The sequence below is a fragment of the Pan troglodytes genome, chromosome 11 (assembly GCF_028858775.2).
Source record: "Pan troglodytes isolate AG18354 chromosome 11, NHGRI_mPanTro3-v2.0_pri, whole genome shotgun sequence".
In the NCBI taxonomy this organism is placed as follows: domain Eukaryota; kingdom Metazoa; phylum Chordata; class Mammalia; order Primates; family Hominidae; genus Pan; species Pan troglodytes.
In genome coordinates this window covers 114,287,602-114,311,999 of record NC_072409.2, presented here as the reverse complement: position 1 = coordinate 114,311,999, position 24,398 = coordinate 114,287,602, and positions in this window count along the sequence as shown.

The window sequence follows — 24,398 nt, the reverse complement described above, 5'->3', positions numbered from 1 at the left end:
TGAAGTACCTGCTGAAGGCAAAGGGAATACAAAATGGGTAGTAGAAGAAGGTACCAGAGACAACCATGTGACCAGTTGCAGAAACGAGGACAGTAATTGTCATGAGTATTTCTCCCTTATTTTGTTAAGAATAGGTTTGTGCACGTATACATTTGTACTAAGAAAATACCTTCTTTTATTTCCTTTCTTTTTCCTTTATCATGTGACATAAGATTTATTGACCTCATGTTGGCATTTAAGTATTGTTAACTTTATGCATTAATAATAGCACTTAGGTTAAGCATTAGTGCACTTCCAGTTGTACAAAGGATAGCTGTATTATGTTAGGTGTAATTATGACCTTATTATTATCTTTATTTGGAGGTTAAGTATAATTTCAGGAGATGTGTATGGGTTGAAGTTGACAAGGGGTGGACTTGTGATGGTTAATATTAAGTGTCAACTTGATTGGATTGAAGGATGCAAAGTATTGTTTCTGTTTGTGTCTGTGAGGGTGTTGCCAGAGGAGATTAGCATTTGAGTCAGTGGACTGGGAGAGGAAGACCCACCCTCAATGTGGGTGGGTACCATCCAAAAGGCTGCCAGTGCGGCTAGAAAAAGCAGGCAGAAGAAGGTGAAATAAGGTGGCTTGCTGAGTCTTCCAGTTTTCATCTTTCTCCCGTGGTGGATGCTTCCCGCCCTTGAACATCAGACCCCAGGTTCTTCTGCTTTTGGACTCTTGCACTTAAACAAGGGGTTTGCCAGGGCCTCTGAGGCCTTCAGCCACAGACTAAAGGCTGCACTGTTGGCTTCCCTACTTTTAAGGCTTTGGGACTCAGACTGAGCCACTACTGGCTTCCTTGCTCCTCAGCTTGCAGATAGCCTGTTTTGGGACATTGCCTTGTGGTCATGTGAGTCAATTCTCTTTAATAAACTCCCTTTCATATATACATGTATCCTATTAGTTCTGTCCTTCTTGAGAACACTGACAAATACATATGGTGTGGGAAGGAAGAGAGTGGTGTGGGAGAATGACGCATTTAGGATAACTCTTAGATTTATGGCTTAGTTGACTGGGTAAGTAGAAGTGCCAAACGCCAAGAGAGGAAACTGAAAGAGAAATGAGTTTGGGGAAGAAAATGATGAGAGAGTTTTGGAAATATTGGTAAGTCTGAGGTGCCTGTGAAATTCTAAGTAGACTGATCCTATAGACAGATAGTTTAGGTGAGAGATTTGGGTGAATGCATAGACTTGAGGGTCTTCTAGATATAGATGGTAACTTGGGAATGGGTGAGGTCACCAAGGGAGTATGTGAAAAGATTAAGAGAGGATAGCTAAAGTCTATAATTAGGATTTTGGCATTGTCAAAGGAAAGCACAGAGGAAACTTCCAGGAAAAGGAAAACCAGAAGAGAATAGTGTTATAAAAGCTAAGGAAAGGGGGGTTTTCAGAAAGAGGGAAGTGGCCAACATTATTAAGTGATGTAGAAACATTTAATAAGATGAGGATAAAAAGTGCCTATTGGGTGATCATACCACTGCACTCCAGTCTGGGCAACAGAGTGAGACCCCATCTCCAAAAAAAAAAAAAAAGTGCGTAGTGGATCCAGCAACATAGAGCTTATTGATAGCCACATGGATATCAGTTGCAAGGGGCCCCAAAGGTAGAATCAAGTTTACGGTGAATTAGTGACAGGTATTGTAAATAAAAGGTAAAAGTAGAGAAAGAAATTGCAGATAGACCTTTCACAAAGTTTGGTTGAGACAGGATGGAGGGATGATGATAGCTAAAAGATGATCAGGGATCAGAGAAGATCTTGTTCAAGATGGAAGCGCTCAACCTTCAAATAGGACAAGTGTCTTCATGCTATATCTGAGATAATTCTAGCAGTGTTGTGACTACTGGACCCCAGAATTCAGGCACTCCTCAGTGTAGACTGCTATATCCCTGTTTGAGAATGACTGATGTGCCTCCCTGGAGACTTGTGCCAATGGTAACACTTACAGTAATCATGTCAAACTGGTATAATAACTTCAATAGCCTTTCAACTGGTCTCTCTTTCTCTAATATTTCCAACTTCAAACCCATTTTACACCAGCAGCTTGTGACCCTTTAAAACCGTAAACTATTGAACAACCACTAAGGAAACTACCCAAAGAGATACTATTAAAATGCTATTAAAAAGTAAGATGGGATTCTCAAAATTGTTCGAGTAACACAGGAAGGCAAGAAGAGAGAAGCATGGGAAGACAAATCAGAGACAAATGAAAAGCAGCTAGCAAAATGGGGGATGTTAGCTCTACCATATAAATAATTACCTTAAATTTAAATAGTCTGAATACACTAATTATGAGGCAGAGATTGGCAAAGTTGATAACTTTTTTTAAGATTTACTACCAAAAACAGAATGCATAAAAAGAAAAAATGATAAATTTGACCTCATCAAAATGAAAAACTCTTGTTCTACAAAAGACCCAGAGCAGGAGAAAACATTTATAAACCACACATCTAACAAGTAATTTGTATCTGAAATATGTAAAGAAATCTTAATACTCAATAATTATTTAAAAAAAAAAACAATCCCTGTAATCCCAGCACTTTGGGAGGCCAAGGCGGGTGGATCACGAGGTCAGGAGATCAAGACCATCCTGACTAACATGGTAAAACCCCGTTTCTACCAAAAAAAAAAAAAAAAAAAAAAAAATTACAGTCATGGTGGCAGGTGCCTGTAGTCCCAGCTACTCGGGAGGCTGAGGCAGGAGAATGGCATGAACCCGGGAGGCAGAGGTTGCAGTGAGCCAAGATTGTGCCACTGCACTCCAGCCTGGGCAACAGAGCTAGACCCCGTCTCAAAAAAAAAATCAAATTAGAAAATGAGTAAATACATGAACATACATTTAGTTGAATGGTATATACAGATGGCCAATACACACAGGAGAACATGTTTAACATGGTTAGTGATTAGGGAAATGCAAGGCAAAACTGCAATGACATGTCATTACAACCTATAAACAAAATGAATTTTTTACAGTGGCAACAACAAATGCCAGGAAGAATTTGGAGAAAATGGATCACTCATACATTGCTGGTGGGAATGTAAAATAGTACAGGCACTCTACAAAATAGTTTGGCAGTTTCTTATAAATCTAAACATGTAATTCCTATAAGACCTGGCACCTGCACTCAGAGAAATGAAAGCTTAGGTTTACACAAAAAAATTGTACGTGAATATTCACAGTAACTTTGTTTGCAATAGCCAAAGACTAGAAGCAACTCAGATGTCCTTCAATGAAAAAAATATGGTTAAACACACTGTGACATATCTATACTATAACATATTACTCAGCAATTAAAAAGGAATTATGGAAATACACAACAATCTGGATAAATCCACAGAGAATTATACTGAGTGAAATAAGCCAATACCCAAAGACTAGATACTATTGATTTCACTTATAAAAGATTCTTGAAATGAAAAATTACAGAAATGGAGAACACACTAGTGGTTTTCAGGAGAGAGGAATGGGGAAGGAGGAGGGAGGGAGGGAGGGAGGGATCATTCTAAACGAGCAACCCATGGGGGATCATTACAGTGATAGAACTTCCTGTATCTTGACTGTGTTAGTAAAGACACAAACATGTGTACATGATAAAAGTACAAAGGACTCAAATCACAGACTGGGATAAAGTACTTGAAAAGGACATACTGATAAAGGACAGTTATCCAAAATATACAAAGAGCTCTTGAAACTCACCAACAAGAAAAGTCAGAGGAAGCAAATGAGAAACAACTAACAAAATGGAAACCAATAGGAAAATGAACTACCCGATTTAAAAACGGGCAAAAGACCCAAATGGGCACTTCATTCACCTACTGAAGCACAATTTGGCAGTTTCTTAAAAAACTAGATAGACTCTTACCATAACATTCAGGAATCTTGTTTTTTGGTATTTACCCAAAGTTGAAAACTTATGTCCAGACAAAAACTGCACATGGATGTTTATAGTAGCTTTATTTGTACCTTTCAAAAACCAGAAGCCACCAAGATGTGCTTCAGTAGGTGAATGAATTTAGGAATATATACAGATGGTAAATAAATACATGAAAAAATGCTCAACATCATACGTCGTTAGGGAATGCAAATTAGAACAACAATGAGATACCACTACATAAACCTATTTGAATGGCCCAACATCCAAAACAATGACAACACTAAATGCTTGTGAACATGTGGAGCCACTGGAAGTTTCATTGACTGCTAGTGGGAATGTAAAATGGTACATCCTTATTGGAAGACAATTTGGCAGTTGCTTAAAAAACTAGATAGACTCTTACCATAACATTCAGGAATCTTGTTTTTTGGTATTTACCCAAAAGTTGAAAACTTACGTCCAGACAAAAACTGCACATGGATGTTTATAGTAGCTTTATTTGTACCTTTCAAACACCAGAAGCCACCAAGATGTATTTCAGTAGGTGAATGAATAAATACACTGTGGTACAGACAATGGAACATGATGTGGCACTAAAGGAAATGAGCTATCAAGTGACAAAACATGGAGGAATCTTAAATGCATATTACTTAGTACAGGAAGCTAATCTGAAAAGTTAAATATTGTATTACTTAAGTGTATGACGTTCTAGAAAAGCCAAAACTGTGGAGACTAAAAAATGCAGCCAACAGACACATGAAAAAATGCTTATCATCACTGGTCATCAGAGAAATGCAAATCAAAACCTCAGTGAGATACCATCTCACGCCAGTTAGAATGGCAGTTATTTAAAAGTCAGAAAACAACAGATGCTAGAGAGGATGTGGAGAAATAGGAACGCTTTTACACGTTGGTGGGAGTGAAAATTAGTTCAACCATTGTGGAAGACAGTGTGGCGATTCCTCAAGGATCTAGAACTAGAAATACCATTTGACCCAGTGATCCCATTACTGGGTATATACCCAAAGGATTATAAATCATGCTACCATAAAGACACATGCACACGTATGTTTATTGCAGCATTATTCACAGTAGCAAAGACTTGGAACCAACCCAAATGTCCATCAATGATAGACTGGATTAAGAAAACATGGCACATATACACCATGGAATACTACGCAGCCATAAAAAAGGATGAGTTCATGTCATTTGCAGGGACATGGATGAAGCTGGAAACCATCATTCTCAGCAAACTATCACAAGTACAGAAAAGCAAACACTGCATGTTCTCACTCATACATAGGAGTGAAACAATGAGAACACATGGATACAGGGTGGGGGAACATCACACACCGGGGCCTGTCGTGGCATTGGGAGAAATGCCTAGTGTAAATGACGAGTTGATGGGTGCAGCAAACTAACATGGCACATATATACCTATGTAACAAACCTGCACATTGTGCACATGTACCCTAGAACTTAAAGTATAATTACGTAGATAGATATGTAAATAAATAAAAATTCAATGGCTGTAGAGTTTGGTGGAAGGAAGGGATGAATAAACAGGGCACGGAGGATTTTTAGGGCAGTGAAACTATTCTATATGATACTATAATGATGGATACATGTAATTATACATTTCTCAATGCCTATAGAATGTACAGCACCAATAAATGAACACTAATGTAAACTATGGACTTTAGGCCACAAAGATGTGTCAGTGTAGGTGCATCACTGGTAACAAATGTGTCACTATAGAGCAGGATGCTGACAGTGGGGGTGTCCGGGCCTCGATGGAGAAGGGGGCATTTGGGGATTCTCTTTACTTTCTGCTCAATGTTTCTGTGAATGAAAAACTGCCTAAAAATAAAGTTTGTAAAAAAAAAAATTACATAGAACTAAACACACAAGACAAATAAAACTGAGGGAATCTGAATAAGATTGGTTGCATTAATGTCAATATCCTGGTGGTGATATTGTACTATCATAGTTTTATGATATTATCATTGAGGTTTATGAGAGATATTATCATTGGGAAAACTGGGTAAAGGGTTCATTGAGTCTGTTCTATTTCTTACAACTACATGGGTATCTAAAACTATCTCAAAATTAAAAGTTTAATGAAAAAATCTAAACCAGATCAAGTCTCCATTTTGTTTAAAAGCATTTAACTTTTCATATCCCTTAAAATCAGAGCTGCTTTCTGTATTGTTTATGGTCTTACACAATCTACTCTTTGTCATCTTCTCTCTTTCTCTCTCTCTCTCTGCGTGCACGTGAGTGTGTGTGCATAGGCTTCAACCACAATGACTTTCTCTCCCTGCCTTGGATATTCCAGACTACATTGCTCTCTGAGCCTTTACATGGTTGCTTCTGCCTCGACTCTTCTCCAGGTCATTTCTATGGCTGCCTCCATCTTGTTCATTAGTTCCAATGTCACTATTTCAGCAGATATGTTCCCGATCGTTCTATTTAAAATGATTTTCCCAGACACTCCATCACATTACCTCTATTACTTTATGTATTGTACTCACAATTGGAAGCTCTCTACATTTTTATTTGCCTTTCCCCCCTTGCGTATCCTCCTCTGCAGAATGCACGTTCCATCACTCAAGGAATGATTGCTTTGTTTCCTACTGTGCCTGGTACCCAGCTCAGTACCTGATTCCCAGTAAATGCTCAGTACAGATCTGCTAAGTGAATGAAGTTTTTTAAATGCATGAATGTCTCAAAGAAGATACCCATTTAAATGGGAAGAAAATTAAGAGAAAGAAAAAGAACTATAGCTTAAGGCCTTCAGAATGCAGCTGTTTAAATCGCACTTTTGCTGAGAAAAAAGAGCTTTAAAGGAAGGAAGACATACTGCTTGGTGGGAACCAAAATCAATTTCCCAGCTTTTCTGAATATTTGTAGAGGTGAGTCTGAAAAGTAATTAACTACAGGTTCCCACTCCCTGTGCTCTGGGTCTGTGAGTAAGGTTAATGTGCTCTTAGAAAGAAGAGTCCCTGTGCCTCCTAAGATGAAGGTCTGAGATCTGAAAGAATTACAAAGCATGTGTTTTTGGTACAGGATGCTAGGATGTTTTATTCTAGTTCATTGTTAAATCTATTATTTGCATACTGCTTGTCTGATGGCTCCCTCATTTCACTAGGTTTGGTGCCTGGAATGTATGAGGGAATGGTGAAGCATGAAAGAAAAGACATCCAACTTTTTGGGGGATAAAATGTGTTTACTCACCACAGCAGCACTTTGGCCTGACTCCATTAGGTAAAAGTTGTTCAGAAGCAAAGCTCAGAAGAGGGCGGCAGGCGTTGCCACCCTTACCCCTCACACGACACATTCTCCTGATGTTTGCTGCTGCTGCTAGTCCTCTAGCTAGACTAGGAATGATTTCTCTATTTCCTGCTGTCTTCATTCAAGCTGCTATTACAAGATACCATAGACTGGATAGCTTAAACAATGGAAATGCATTTCTCATATGTCTGGCAGCTAGAAGTCTAAGATCAAGGTGCCAGATGATTTATTCCTGGTGAGGATCTGCTTCCTGGTTATGTCCTCAGAGGTGGAGGGAAGGAGGGAGGGAGAGAGAGGGAAGGAGAGAGAGAGAGACAGAGAGAGAGAGACAGAGAGGAATCAGGCTGTCTCCTGTCTCTTCTTATAAAGACGCTAATCCCATTATGAGGGCTCTACTCTAATGACCTAATCACCTCCCAAGATCCCACTTCCAATGCCATCACATTGGGGATTAGGGGTTCAATATATGAATTCTGGGGAGCAACAACATTCAGTCCATAGCTACTGCCAATCCCATCTTCTCTCTTCTGCCTCCAAGGTGGGTTTACCAAGATGTAATTTCTTAATATCCAGCGTCCATCTATAACCCAGGAGAGAGAAATGTATGAACAGTGAAGCTTTAGTCAGAAACCTCAAACTCTCTTAGTGGTTGTGAGAACTGACCTTCACAAAGCCCAGGTTCTCTGCCAAAGGATCAAATTCTAGTACCCCCAACTCCTCCTCCTAAAACAGCAAGGTTTTCATATGTTTTCTTTGTTGCCTTCTTTGGAAGATTAGATTTAGAAATAATTTCTGTAAGAGTTATATTGCTGTACCACAGAAGTTTGAAAATGGCTCTAGCATACTTCTGAATTTCCTCCTGGTTTAATTGCCAATGAGCTAATGAGTCAGTCTTCTTTACTGGACACCCTTCATAATTCAAACTTCTAAGCATCAGGGTGATTCAGGGCTCAGTCCTCAGCTCTCTTTTTTCCCCTCACTCCTGAGGGGTCCTTTCCAGTTCCTTGACTTTAAATACTATCTACATGCTGATGGCTCACAGACGTGTATCACCAGCCCTGACGTTGTCTCTGAACTCCAAACTTCTCTGTGCAGCAGCCCATGAAGCTTTTCCACCGGAACGTGCACTGGACAGCTCAAGCCTAACCTGTCCAAAACAATTTTGGATAGAGCCATTCATTCTATATTCTTGACTTTTCTCCAAGTCATACCCCATATTTCATCCCTCAGTGAGTCCTGAATCTGCCCGTTCTTCAAAATATATCCCATCACTTCTCACCACCTGCACGGCATCCTCTTTGTCTCCTGTGATTTCCTGCTGTGCATCCTAACCATTGCCTTAATTTCTACTCTGACCCTCTGCAGTCTCTACAGAGCAGCAAGAGGAACCATTTCAAACTATAAATCAGATCATAGCATTTCCCCTGCTGAAAATCCTTGAGTGGCTTCTCATTACCCAGGGAATAAAATCCAAGCTCTTTACTTTAACTCAGCAGGCCCCACCTGGTCTGGCCCCTGCCCCTGCCCCTTCTCCAATGATTCCTTTTTCTACACTCTCCCGTAGCTGCCTGCTCCAGCTACGCTGGCCTCCCCGCTGTCCTTGCGCTCCTCTTCAAGGTATCTTCACCTGCCTTTCTTTCTGCCTTGACCACACTTCCCCCGGGTGTCTATATCCTTAGTCCCTCACTTCTTCAGGACTCGGCTCAAGTGTCTCCTCCTCAGAGAGGCCACTGCTGACCCTTCCACCTAAAATAGCAAAGCCCCTCACCATCGTTCCCTGTTCCCCTTACACAGATGGTTCCCAACTTGTGATGGGTTGACTTAGGATTTTTCAACTTTATGATGGTGCAAAAGTGATAGCATTCAGTAGAAACCATACTTCAAATTTGGAATTTGGGAATTTTGATCTTTTCCTGGACCAGCGATATGAAGTTTGATACTCTCTCTTGATGCTGGACAGTGGCATGGGAGGCACAGCTCCCAGTCAGCCCCGCCATCATGATCCCAGGGTAAACAACAAATAGTGTACTGCATTGCTGGATAATTTAGCCCAACTGTTGGCTAACATAAGTGTTCTGAGCACACCTAAGGTAGGCTAAGCTAAGGTATGATGTTCAGTAGGTTAGGTGTAATAAAAGCATTTTTTACTTATATTTTCAATTTACAATGGATTTATCAAGCTGTAACCCCATTGTAAGTGGAAGAGCATCTATATTTCTTTTCTTAATACTATCCCAGTCTGATTTATATTATATTCATTATATTATAGTTAATATACTTTGTTCATTGTCTGTTTGACTCACTAGACTATAAGCTCCATGAAGGCAAGGAATTTCTCTTATTCGTTCTTCTATCTCCATCAGCCTTCAAAACAGCACCTGCTATATGGCAATTGATTAACAAATAGTTGCTGAACAAATTATCTAATTTTTCGGATAAGAAAATTGAAGCCCAGAAGATGGAAATACTAAGAGGTAAGAAACTGAAGCAATTGCTTAAAAAAATAAAAACTCTTACAAATTGTTTTCCACAGTGGCCGAACTAATTTACATTCCCACCAGCAGTGTATAAGCATTCCTTTTTCTCTGTAACCTTGCCAACATCCATTATTTTTTTTACTTTTTAATAATAGTCATTCTGACTGGTGTGAGATGGTACCTCACTGTGGTTTTGAATTGTATTTCTCTAATGATTAGTGATGTAGAGCATTCTTTCATATGCTTGTTGGCCAAGTGTATGTCTTCTTTTGATAAGTGTCTGTTTATGCCCTTTGCCCATTTTTAAATGGGGTTGTTTTCTGCTTGTTGATTTGCTTAAATTCCTTGTAGATTCAGAACTTAAAACAGAACTACCATTTGACCCAGCAATCCCATCACTGGGTATATACCCTAAGGATATAAATCATTCTACCAAGAAGACGCATGCACTTGTATGTTTATCACAGTACCATTCACAATAGCAAAGACATGGAATCAACCTAGATACCCATCAACGGTGGACTGAATTTAAAAAAAAATGTGTTACATATACACCATGGAATACTACACAGCCATAAAGAAAGAAATCATGTCCCTTGCAGCAACATGGATGCAGCTGGAGGCCATTATCCTAAGTGAATTAATGCACAAACAGAAAACAAAATACCAGGTTTTCACTTACAAGTGAAAGCTAAATATTGAGTACACGTGGACACAAAGAGGGTAACAACAGACACTGGGGCCTACTTGAGGGTGGAGAATGGGAGGAGGATGAGGGTTGAAAAACTACCTATCAGGTACCATGCTCACTACCTGGTGACAAAAGCATTTGTATAACAAACCCCAGTGACATACAATTTACCCATGTAACAAACCTACACATACACCCCTCAACCTAAAAGTTGAAAAGGAAGAAAAAACCCAAACATTATTTTCAATTCACAGAATTTGTTCACCAAAATAAATTGTCACATTCAGGTATAAGGCCAAATAAAAAATCAGCATTTCCCTTCTTGACTAGTTATATTAGAGAACTAGCATTTCTGAAGGCAAGAGATACCAACATTTGTAGAGACTTTCTCAGTTTTCCACTGACATGAGCAATGACCAGGTAGTTGAGATAACATGCAAAACAAAAATAATGTGAAGCCTAGTAGTATGAAGTGAGGCAGAAATTGTGCAGTAATTCCTTAGTAATAGTCACATTCCTAGAGGGATGCACCCCTACTTTGAGATGCTGTGGTCTGCGAGGAGCCCCCTTGAGAGTAAAGGGGGATAGAGGCCACATCCATTTGTGCTCTGTGAGCAAAGAATATGTGGGTGCCCAGACAGAAGTAGCCAGTCATGCTATTTCAGGGTTAAAATAGATGGCTGAGGGAGTAAGAATAGATATGTCTGATATACATCCCACCCTATCTATAGTATTATATCAATAGCTCACTTAAGCATTTATGAAAAACATACAAATACCTATAGATAAATACTTTGCTCTCCTTTATAGGACAATTATTTTACAAAGCAAAAAGGATCATTGTACTAATTTCTTGATAATTAAAAAAAAATTTCTGATCTACTCATTCTGTGTCCATTGCCCCATAGAGAAAATGGGAGGAATGTCCTCTGGCAGGTCAACTGGTTGTCTCCGTGAAATCATCAGTGAATCCCGAATTGGGTCTCATCAACCTCTTTGGCCTTTAACATTGCTGTGGCTGACAGGCTGTTTTATACAATCTGCCCCTTCCTACCTGCATGTGCACACACATGGACACCTTCACACTTGTTCACATCTGGTACTAATGGAAGTCAAAGTCTTCCTGGGAAATGCTGTGCCATGATGGTAGGAGTCCAAGCCAATCCTGAATTTTGGGTAGTACCCAACCTGATATCTTAATTGTACTGCTAGAAGAGAGAACAATTTTCTTTCAACAATTTTGGTATTAGCAAAGTCTACTCACTCCCGGAAAAGATGTGCTGAGAAACACAGTACCATTGAACTTGACAAGGCCTGACTCTTAAAACTGGGTTTACTAGATTATTCTGCAATACAGACAGCGGTATAAAGGGATAAATGAAGAGGGGTCATCAAATTCTCTCCCTTGACATTGGTTTCACATTGTATTATTTCTTTCTGAGTTTCATTCAGTGGCCATCTCTTGTAAGCAAGCAGTCTTCCCCCATTTTCGCAGATTCACTTAAAAACATAGCCAGTTAACTTGAGCCACATCATTGAAGTGCAACAGTGCTACAATGATACAGGTACGTGCTCATCAATTCCTTAATGATGGAGAGGCTTACCTGCCTTATCTTTCCACTGTACAGTATGCTCTGAGGGAAGGCCCAGAATGAAATCAAAATTTTAAAGTCTATAATCTAGCATTCTCTAGAACCTCATATGGGGCATGTTAATGAAACAGTGGCTCTGGGCCATGGCTGCCCATTAAGATCACCTGGCAACTTATAGAAAACGCCAATGCATACGCTCTATCTGCAGGGAATGGGACTTCATTGGTCAAGCGGGGAGCTCAGGTAGAGGGCTTATTATTTTTAATGCTCCCAAGGCATTTCCTATTTGCACCAAGGAATGGCACTACTTGGTCTGGGCAGATTTGAAAGCATGTTTCATCGTATACTACTTGTATTGTCCTGACCAAGTTTGCTCATTTTCGAAGACAGGACTAACAATTAATATTTCCCTGGATTGTTATTCCCTGGATGGGATCACATTTTCCCCATTTGGAACTGACAACACTGCTTGAACTCTGTAGGCTACTATTTAACAGGTCAAAGATTTAGATTTCCTTTTGTAAAATGGAGATTTTTATAAGTATAAACATACAGGTTTAGTGTGGGGATTGAGTGAAATAACGTGAAAAGTACTTAGTCTGGTGCTTGGCACATAATAAGATTTCAGCAGGCCTTAACCACTCTGTTCACTGCCTAGCACAGTATTTGGCCAAGGGTACACTCTATAAATCTAAATCATTTCCTCTCCTTTCCTTCCATCTATCACTATCCCCTATCCTGATCTCTATCGTTATAATTTGGGGTCTTTGGTATTTAGTAACCAAATTCCTCTACAGGAGATTAAGATGTCTAAGTACAATTTTGAATTCCGTCTCTTTTAAAATGATGGTGAATTAAAGAGGACACGGTGTGTGTACTTGTGGGACAATGAATATATTTATAGATACAGTTAAGATGTTACTCAGGTTCTAGTTTTTAAAGGTAAAGCATGTAAACATTGGGCAATGCCAGGCACCTCATAGAAACTCACGAACATTCATAGGACCTTATTACTCAAAGTACAGTCTTTGGACCAACAGAGTCAGCATCTCTTGGGAGCTCGGTAGGAAACCATGTTCTGAGGCCCCACCTCAGAACTGCCAAATCAAAATCTGCGTTTAAACAATATGGCCAAGTGATTTGTGCACACACTGAAGTGTGAGAAAGACCGCCATAGAATGATAAAATGATGGCTGACAATTGAAAGTACCCATGGACCTAGTTTACAGAGGTTTTAGTATCAATTCCTCACTGCTACTCCTGGCCATCCTCAGCCCAGGCTGCCAAATCAGCTACTAGGACCACATTGTTGCAGTGTGAGGAATAGCTCTGAGTCTGAAGTGGCTCTAAACCAAATGCTCTAAACCAAATCCCTTTAGTGTGAACATACAGAGCCCTGGCCCTATTCACAAGCTGTGCCTCACACCCCATCACCTTTTTCCCATACCCGGATCTCCAGATCTCATCCTGACCTCCTGGACCTAGGGCTCATTGCCTTAGCCTCTGAAAATTCTCATACTTTCCCACTGGATCTGGCAAATGGTGATGCTCTTTCACTCCTCATTCTTGACTTTCCCCTTTTGGCTGCAATTGGCTCTTCTTATGTTCTCCTCTTCTTCCCACTCTGTAAAACAGCTCCACCCGGGAGGAGAGGACTCTAGAACGAGACTGGCCACTGAGAAAGGAAATCCGGCTAAGGAGGCAGAGTCAAGTGGGCTGTTGAGGGCTGCTTTGACCCTTTCACAGTCATCTGAGCCTCAGGCTGGCTCTGCGGGGGTGCAGCATTCCTTACAGGGGCATCGTTTCTTAGAGGAGGTGTCGGGTGGGAGAGGGAGTCTGTGAATGCTGCCAGAGTAACCCTTGTTTGGTAAAGGGAACACTGCAAGTGGCTAACACCACTCCTGATTTTCTCTTTAGGAACTGCCATTTTGAAATGGCCTTTCAGATTCTGGACTTTCTCCCTGTCTATTCATCTTGACCAAATTGGTTAAATAAAAGACACTCCGCTGTGCAAACCACAATTATGTTGGGAATGAAACTCAATAAAAGCTTCATCCGATGTATACATCAATCTATCATTCATTCAGCAGTTGCTAAAGAGGATCCACCAAGCTGCCCTTGTTTTCCTGCAGATATGGTATTTTTGTTTATTTTAGTGCATACTGTTTGGCATCTTAAAGTAGTTTTTTATTCCAGTCATTTCACAAGCAAACTGATTTCACTGGTAAATTTCCCCCATAATGGCAATTTCACCACTTATTTTCATTTTACTAGGAGATGGCCTGTGGATTATTAAGCAGGTGTCAGCTCTCACCCACCCACATACCTTCAATGCAATCAGAAAAAGACGTCAACAGTTCTAAGGTGCGCCCAGATGATATGTAGTTTCCACAGTTTCACATTTGGAGGCATATATCATGCTATTTATGCATATAGGTTAGCTCAAGTATTTGGGATTTGTTTTAAAGCCTACTAAATTAATTTGAGGATCTCTGAATGCAACGATACAGATTTTAATTGGCTATGTTCTAGTAATATATGATTTTATACTGAATTAAAATATACTGTTATTGGTATTAGTTTAGGTTTTAAATAATATTTTGTATTTCACAAAGCCCATTTAAAAAGGTATTTGACTAGAATGAATAATACTCTAAGAGACTGGCAAATTCAGGAAAAGGCAGTCTGTGGCATCTTACACCTATAAGTTCAACTGATGTGGGGGGTTGGCGTGATCCATTCCGCTCGATGAGCTAACTATTCCTGTTATAATCACACCTTCCTCCAATGCAGTAACACTCACATATTACCAATTAGGCAGATACTTTTTCATCCAGTCCCTAATACAGTATTTTTCAAAATGCCAGTTACAATCCTTTAGTGAGCCATAAAAACAATTTAGTGAGTTTCATACGGTATCTAAAACAATAGAATAGAATAGATCAGAGTGCCTCACAGGCAAATTTCAGTGACATGTATGTGTGGGTATAAGTACATGGTAATATAGATTGTATTGCTTATTATGGGTTGTAAAAAAAAAGTTTGAAATACACAAATGAACTTAATATTGGTTCCCTCTTGAAATGATTCCATGATTTGGAAATCAAGGATTTTTATCTCTTAAGAAGCCAGAGTCCTTAGATTGCTACAAAGCTAATGGCTATCGCCATGTCCAAGGAATGGCTCTGGATCCTCTGGTTAATTAATAATATTGAGAATTATCTAATTATCCAAATCGGAGGTTTTCAAATTGTGGACCCAGGACCAGCAGCATCAGCTCTCAGCATCACCTGGGAACTTGTTAGAAATGCAGCTTCATAGGTCCCACCCTAGACCTGCTGAATTAAAATTTTAGAGAAGGGGCCAGCGATCTGTGCTTTAACAGCCCTCCAGGTGATTCTGATGCGTGCTGACATTTGAGAACCACTGGTCTATCCCTATATGCAACCCAAGTATGAGTCCGGATTTTGCTTCTACTTGTTTATATATGACCTTATCCATCTGAAAACCCCACCCCAAGTATTTCTGCAGGGCCTCAGAGGGTGTCTCCCATATGATGATTAAGTCAATTCAGTTATGACTTCCAACAATGTTTTCCTCCCCTTTTGCCCGTAGCCTCCTGCCCTCGGTTCTGCTAAGACCTGCTGGGTACTGAGACTACCTTTATTTGGGCTTGCTATCTCCCATTGGTACCACGAAGGCCCGGAAATGCCAATGCTATACATGGCTACTTCATAAAGCGGGAGAACACAGCATAGTCAGAGGCAGGGGCTTACTTTATGCAGAACCGTATAAACTCATACTAAATGGTTTTGTCTGAAAATATCACAGTCCATCCTATTCACTGAAGGTTCTTTAATATAATTTGATATATCAGTAATTCTTGTGTGATTTTATGTCCATTTTATGCACTTTTTAGATCTTAAACAGAGATAGCTTATTTAATATTTCCATAAATCGTATGAGGACTAAATAAGATAACTTAGATAAAATGATTTTTAGGTGTATGGCACAAAGTATGCATTCGGTTTCTCTCTGGCAAGATGAAGACCCTTGGCTGTTAGTTTAACAAGGTACAAGACTTTTCCTCAACTGTAAGTGTTCTGGTTTCCACAACATGAGCCCTAGTGTTTAGGGGACTACACGCATATACTTACATGAGGTTTTCAATCTGAGGGGCTAAGTAGTGTTTTTCCAGCAGAAATCCCAGTGTTTAAGTGGCGTAGAATTTTCTAAGGACTCAAAGGGCAGAGAATAGTAGGCTCTTTAGGCTAAAAAATTCTGCCATCACATCACACACACACACATCCTACAAATATCCCCACCCCCTACACCGCATACTATATACACGCATGGACAGACATACACGCACACCTTACAAACACATGGCACACATAACCATGTCCATACCACACACTGCTCCACACTTTCCCCCATATCATACACCAAGCACAAACTCACACACATACATAACACCCACACACATAACACACACAAACACACACACACACAGAGTCAGTAGGGTCTTGCTGCTATGGATTCTCTTTGCCCTGCCTCTGAGCCTGCTTCTACTCTCTGTCATTTGGGACATGAGGCAGCCATGTCTTTTCCTTGACCTCTAGCCATGAGAGTAGGTGGGAAAAATGTAAAGTGTGCTTTAAAGAAATGTGAAGGCCGGGCGTGGTGGCTCACACCTGTAATCCCAGCACTTTGGGAGGCCGAGGCGGGTGGATCACGAGGTCGGGAGATGGAGACCATCCTGGCTAACACTGTGAAACCCCATCTTTACTGAAAATACAAAAAAATTAGCCGGGCGTGGTGGCAGGCAGCTGCAGTCCCAGCTACTGGGGAGGCTGAGGCAGGAGAATGGCATAAACCCAGGAGGCGGAGCTTGCAGTGAGCCGAGATCACACCACTGTACTCCAGCCTGGGCGACAGAGCAAGACTCCGCCTCAAAAAAAAAAAAAAAAAAAAAAAAAAAAAAAAAAAAAAAAAGTGAAGAGATCATTTATCATGGAAAAACATTAAACACAGTTAGAAAACTACTCTAAAAAGACTTCAACTCCAAATCACGTTATTAAGAGAGATTTCAAGCCCTCAAAATATAGATATGTCTTGGCTGGGTGCGGTAGCTCACACCTGTAATCCCAGCACTTTGGGAGGCCAAGATGGGAGGATCGCTTGAGCCCAGGAGTTCAAGACCAGCCTGGGGAACATGGTGAGACTTCATCTCTACAAAAAAATTTAAAAATTAGCTGGATGTGGTGGTGCACACCTGTAGTAGCTGCTATTTGGAAGGCTGAGGTGGAAGGATCAATTGAGCCAAGGAGATCAAGGCTGCAGTGAGCCCTGATTGTGACACTGTACTCCAACTTGGGTGACAGAGCAAGACCCTGACTCAAAAAAAGAAAAAAAGTAGATATGTCTCTCCATATAAATTATCCCAGAACACAGGAGAAGAGAAAAATACCCAGTTCACTTTATAAAATTAACATATGGTAGAAGCCAAAGCTAGACAAAGAAATGGCAGCAAAACATATCAATTATACCAATTATTATAGGTGTAAAACTTCAAAATTGAATGTTAGCAAATAGAATAATCCATCAATATATTTAATGAATAATACGTGATAACATAGTACTTTAATTGAAGAATATAAAGATAGTTCAATATAAATAAATAACCCATCATATTAGTAAGGTAAACAGAAAAATATATGATCATATGTATGAAAAATTATGTAAATGTAAGTCGACATTCATTCTTTTTTTAATCTTTTTATTGTGGTAAAAGGTACCACATACAATTTACCATCTTAATTTATAATTGTAAGTTCAATATTATTAAATATATTCATAATGTTCAATAATCACCATCATTCATCTCTGTAACTCTTTTCATCTTGTAAAACTGAAATTCTGTACCCATTAAATAACTATTATCTCCTCCCACTAGTGGGCAACCACCATTCCACTTTCTGTCTCTATGATTTTGACTACTCTAAGTATCTCATGTAAGTGGAATTATACAGCATGTGTCTTTTGTGACTGGCTTATTTCACTTAGCATAATGTTCTAAAGGTTCATCCATGTTGTAGTTGTAGTATATGTTAGCGTTTCCTTTTGAAGGCTGAATAATGTTCCATTGTATGTATATCTCATATTTTGCTTACCCATTAATCCATCAATGGATACTTTGGTTGCTTTCATGTTTTCCCTATTGTGAGTAATGCTGCTATGAACATAAATATGCAAGTATCTTTGAGATTCTGCTTTCAGGTTTTTTTATTTATCCAGAAGTGGAACTGCTGGATCACATAGTAATTTTAGTTTTAATTTCGAACTGTCATACTGTTTTCCACAGTGGCTCTACCGTTTACATTCTCACCAACAAGGGTTCCAATTTCTCCACATTCTTGTCACCATCTGTTACTTTCTGTTTTTTTTTCTTTTTTCTTTTTTTCATAGAAACCATACCACTGGATGTGAGGTCATATCTCATTGCAGTTTTCATGTGTATTTCCCTAATGAATAGTCACGTTGAACATCTTTTCATGTGCTTACTGGGCATTTATATATTTTCTTTAGAGAAATGTCTGTTCAAGTTCTTTGACCATTTTTGATATGGGTTGTTTTTCTTGTAATTGTTGAGTTTTTTAATATAGGAGTTCTCTGTGTAGTCTGGATATTAGCCCTCTATCAGACATATAATTTGCAAATATTTTCTCCCATTATGTGGATCGCTTTTTTACTCCATTGAAATTGTATTTTAATGTACAAAATTTTACAAATTTTGTGAAGTCCCATTTGTCTGTTCTACTGTTGTTGCCTATGTCTTTGGTGTCATGTCCAAGAAAATGTTACTGAATCCAATTTCATTAATATTTTTCTCCATTATTTTCTTGTTATTATTTTTTTTGTATTTTGGAGACAGGGTCTCACTCTATCACTTAGGCTAGAGTGCAGTGGCATAATCTTGACTCACTACAACCTCTATCTTAGGGCACAAGCAATCCTCCCACCTCAGCCTCCTGAGTAGCTGGGACTACAGGTGCATGCCACCGCGCCTGGCTAAATTTTTTGTAGAGATTGGGTTTTGCCATGTTGTTCAGGGTGGTCTTAAACTCCTGAGCTCAAGTGATCTGCCCGCTTTGGCCTCTCAATATACTGGGATTACAGGCGCAAGCCACCATGCCCAGCCTCTCTCATGTTTTCTTCTAAGGGTTTTACAGTTTTCAGTTTTATACTTGGGTCTTTGAGAACTTTTTGTTAACTTTTGTATATGGTATAAACTATGTGTCCAACTTCTTTCTCTTGCCTGGTACCATTTGTTGAAACGTTTGCCCATTTCAACAAATGGTGAAACGAATGGTTTTCCCATTGAATGGTTTTGGCACCCTTGCCAAAGATCATTTGACCATATATGTGAGGGTTTATTTCTGGGCTCTGTGTTCTATTCCATTTGTCTAGATGCCTGGCTTTATTTCAGTACTGTGCTATTTTGATGGCTGTAGCTTGGTAGTTTTGGAATCAGAAAGTGTGAGACCTCCAACTTTGTTCTCTTTCAATATTTTGGCTATTTGGGGTCCCTTAAGGCTTTCCATATGAATGTTGAGATGGATTTTTTGTTGCTGAAAAAAAACATCCTTTGGATTTTGATAGAGATTTCACTGAACCTATAGGCTGTTTGGGGTGGTACTGACTTTTTAACAGTATTAATTATTCCAATCCATGTACATGGAATGTCTATCCATTTATTTGTGCCTTCTTTATTTCAGCAACATTTTATAGTTCTCAGTGTACGGGTTTTTCTTCTCCTTAGTTAAGTTCATTTCTAACTATGTTATTATTTTCGATGCTATTGTAAATGGATTTGTTCTCTCGATTTCCTTTTTGTATGATTCATAGTGAGTATATAGAAATGCAACTAAACATTTTGTGTTTTTTTTTCTTGAAACTTTGCTTAATTAGTTTATTGTTAATTCTAACAGGGTATGTGTATGTGTGTATAATCTTAGGGTTTTTTATGTATAAAATATTGCCATCTGCAAATGGAGATACTTTCACTCTTTCCACTTTGTATGCCTTTTATTTCTTTCTTTTTTTTTTTTTTTTTTTTTTGGTCTAATTGTTCTAGCAAAGACCTAGTACTGCATTGACCAGAAGTGGTAAAAACAACATCCTTGTATTGCAGAAAGAAATTTCACTTTGTCATGGTGTGTAAGCCTTTTAATGTACTGTTGAATTCAGTTTGCTGGTAAGTTGTTATTTTTGCATCAATATTCCATCGGGGACATTGGTCCTTAGTTTTCTTTTCTTGCATTGTCTTTGTCTGGCTTTGGTATCAGTATAATGTTTACCTCATAGAATGCGTTTGGAAGTGTTCCCTCTTCAGTTTTTAGAAAAGCTTGAGGAGGATTGGCATCAATTCTTCTTTGAATGTTTAGTAAAATTCATCAGTAAAGCCATTGAACCCTGGGCTTTTCTTTGTTGAGAAGTTCTTGTTATTCAGATTTTCCACTTCTTCATGATTTAGTCTTGGTAGGATGTGTACTTCCAGGAATTTATCCACTTCATCTAGTTGTTGGTGTACAGTTGTTCATAATTTTCTCTTAGAATTCTTTTATTTTTCATAAAATTTCCCGACATGTGCCCCATTTTGTTTCTGATTTTAGTTAAGTCTTTCCTCTTTTTTTCTTAGTCAATCTAGCTAAAGACTTATCAATTTTATTGATCTTTTTGAAGAAGCAAATCTTGGTTTTTAAAATTTCTCTACTATTTTTCTCTATTTTGTTTATCTCTGCTCTAATATTTATTATTTCTTTCCTTCTGCTAACTTTGGTTTCAGATTGTTTTCTTTTTCCAGTTTTTTATTTTATTTTTATTTTATTTTTTTATTTATTTTTATTTTTTATTATACTTTAAGTTTTAGGGTACATGTGCACATTGTGCAGGTTTTTTGTGCAGGTTTTTTAAAGTGTAAGGTTAGGTTATTGATTTGATATCTTTCTTCTTTTTTAATGCAAAGGTTTGCAGCTGTAAATTTCCCTCTTGGCACTGCTTTTGCTGCATTTTGTAAGTTTTGATATTTTTTTCGTTTTTATTTGTCTGGGGATACTTTCTAATTTTTCCTGTGATTTATTATTTTTTTCAGCTAGTGTTTGTTTAAATCTTCCCATGCATTAGTGATTCCTTTGCTTATCATTATTTCTGTATTCACGCTTTTTTTTCTGGGATTATTTCTTTTCTTCTGAGGTTTATCCTTTAGGAGTTCCTTTGGTGAATTAGAAAACTAATTTAATTTCTTAGTGCTCTCTATTTTAATTGCTCTGAAATATGTTTATTTTATCTCTTTTCTTTTCTTTCTTTTTTTTTTTTTTTTTTTTTTTTTGTTGAGACGGAGTCTCACTCTGTTGCCCAGGCCGAAGTGCAGTGGCGTGATCTCTGCTCACTGCCAGCTCAGCCTCCCGGGTTCACACCATTCTCCTGCCTCAGCCTCCCCAATAGCTGGGACTACAGGCGCCCGCCACCACACCCGGCTAATTTTTTTTGTATTTTTAGCAGAGACGAGGTTTCACCGTGTTAGCCAGGGTGGTCTCAATTTCCTGACCTCGTGATCTGCCCGCCTCGGCCTCCCAAAATGCTGGGATTACAGGCATGAGCCACCGCGCCCGGCCTCTCAAACAAACCTGCACATTGTGCATATGTACCTTAGAACTTAAAGTATAATAAATAAATAAATAAGAGAAAATATTTATCTTCCAAAAAAAAGTGGTTTCACTAGGTATAGCAGTCCAGGTATCAGTATTTTTAACATATCGTGTGACCGTCTTTGGCTTTCTGAGGTTGCTATGGTAAGCGGAATAATGGATTTCCCAAAATGTCCTCATTCTAATCCCTGGAATCTGTGAATATGTTACTTTACATGATAAAAGGGACTTTACAGATGTGATTAAGTTAAGGATCTTGAGATGTGGAGATTCTTCTGGATTATTTGCATACACGAAATAAACACAAGAGTCGTGATAAGAGATAGGTACTAGGATTAAAGTCAGTAGTAGTAAATATGATAACAGAGATTGGTGTAATGGAGCTGTGGAGTGCTGGCAGCCTTTAGAAGCTGAAAGGCGCAAGGAACAGGTTTTCCCCTGGAATCTCTGAAAGGAACCAGCTCGCTGACATCTTGATTTTGGCCCCATAAGATTCATTTTGAACTTCTGACCTCCAAGACCATAAGAGAATAACTGTATGTTTTTTAAGTCACTAAATTTGTGATAATTTGTCACAGCAGCAATAAAAATCTAAGGCAGCCTGCTGTTGGTCTAATTATAGTTCTACTTTAATCGTTGTTTTTTTGTTTTTTTTTAAATCTCTGGCTGCTCTTAAAGTTTTCAGTTTTCTCTTTGGTATTCTGTAATTTTATTTTGACGTCTAAGGTTGGATATCTTTTTATTTATTGTGCTTGAGAGTCATTGGGTTTTCTAACTGGTGTCTTTGATCATTGCTAGGAAATTTTCACCATTGCGTCTTCTAACATCAACTCTCTCCTCCATTCTATTATCTCCTCTTGGAAACCCACATTATGTTTGCAGGTCTTTTTACCCTATCCTCCACGTCCCTGTTTCTATGGGCTACATACTCTGTACTTTCTCAAATCTCCTTTCCATAGTCCCTGTTTACCTGCGTCTAATCTTCTGTTTATTCTGTCCATTGACGTTTTAATGGAAATGGTCATATTTTACATTTCTAAAAGCTCTATTTGGTCCTTTTTCAAATATGTCTGGTCAGTTTTGATAGCCTTATATTCTTCTACCACACATTCAACATGGTATTTTATTTCTATAAACATAAAACACACGGATTTTATATTTAGTGTTCAATCATTCCATTATCTACAGTTTTTATAGATAGAGTAATGTGCTTTGTTGTTGTTTCTCGTGACTTACTCATGGTGGTTTGTTCCCTCCTGTGCTCAGTGAGTTTTTGAGCTCTTGTGCCTTGTAAATTTTATTATGGATTTATGGAAATTCTTGTAGGTGTTTGTATAAACTGTGGTCCTCCAGAAATAATTTACATTTGCTTCTGCTAAGCACCTTGGAGAATTATCAACCAGGAAAAACTTTAAATTTCAGTTTAGGATTTTGTGTCACACAATCAGTATTAGTTTAAGCCCCACGCCTCTGTGTTTTATGAGCTTGTGCATAAGGATTTTAAGGGGAGACTTTAATCTTTTTTACTCTTCTCTCTTCTCTATCTAGGGTGAAGCCAAAGACATGTCAAAGCCATCTTCTTTCTCATGGTAGTTTCTTTTCTAGATCTGTATTAGTCCATTCTCATGCTGCTATAAAGAACTACCTGAGACGGGTTAATTTATAAAGGAAAGAGGTTTAATTGGCTCACAGTTTTGCAGGGCTCAGGAGGCCTCAGGAAACTTACAATCCTTGTGGGAGGGGAAGCAAACACATCCTTCTTCGCATGGTGGCAGGAGAGAGAAGTATAAGAGCAAAGAGGGAAAAGCCCCTTACAAAACCATCAGATCTTGTGAGAACTCACTCACTGTCATGAGAACAGCAGCATAAGGTAACCATCTCCATGATTCGGTTACCTCCCACTGGGTCCCTCCCATGATATGTGGAGATTATGGGAACTACAATTCAAGATGAGATTTGTAGGGGGACATAGCCAAACCATATCAAGGTCACCCACTGAGCATGTCACATGTTTGATCACATGTGAATGGGGGTGAAGGTTTCTAATTAGACTTCCCAATCTGCCTAGGCCCAAGGCTTTGCCTCTGTCGTGAGTCCATTAAAACCCAGGACCTGAGTTACCAGGGACTGGCAGATATCTCAAAGGCAAAACAGACTATAGTATTTGCTTATCAGCTACTGAGATTTTACTTCTTGTATTTCTGAGTATTCCTTTATTTTCCTGGTAATTCATGTATACATTAAGAAATATGTCATCTGTATTTTATGCAGCATCTTTAGGTGTGAGGCCTCTAAAAAATCTAGTATGCTGTATTGTTGAAAAGATCCTTGTATTAGTTATCTATCCCTGTGTAACATATTATCCAATACTTAGTGTATTCAAACAGAAAACAACTATTATAAGTTCTGTGTGTCAGGAATGGATGTGCAGCTAATCTCTCTGCAAATCTGCAGTCAGTGTGTTGGCCAGGGCTTTCGTCACTTCTAGGCTCTGCTGAGGAAGGACCTGCTTCTAAGCTCACTCACATGACTCTTGGAAGCTCATGAAATGTTTATTTCATGACTCACTCACATGGCTGTTGGCAAAACTTGTGTCCTTGCTGGCTATTGGTTAGAGGCATTAGTTCCTTACCGTGTGGATCTTTCCAAAGGACAGCTCAAAACACAGCTGCTTGTTTCTCCTAGAGTCAGGACCCTGAGAGAGGGAAAGAGGGAGAAAGTA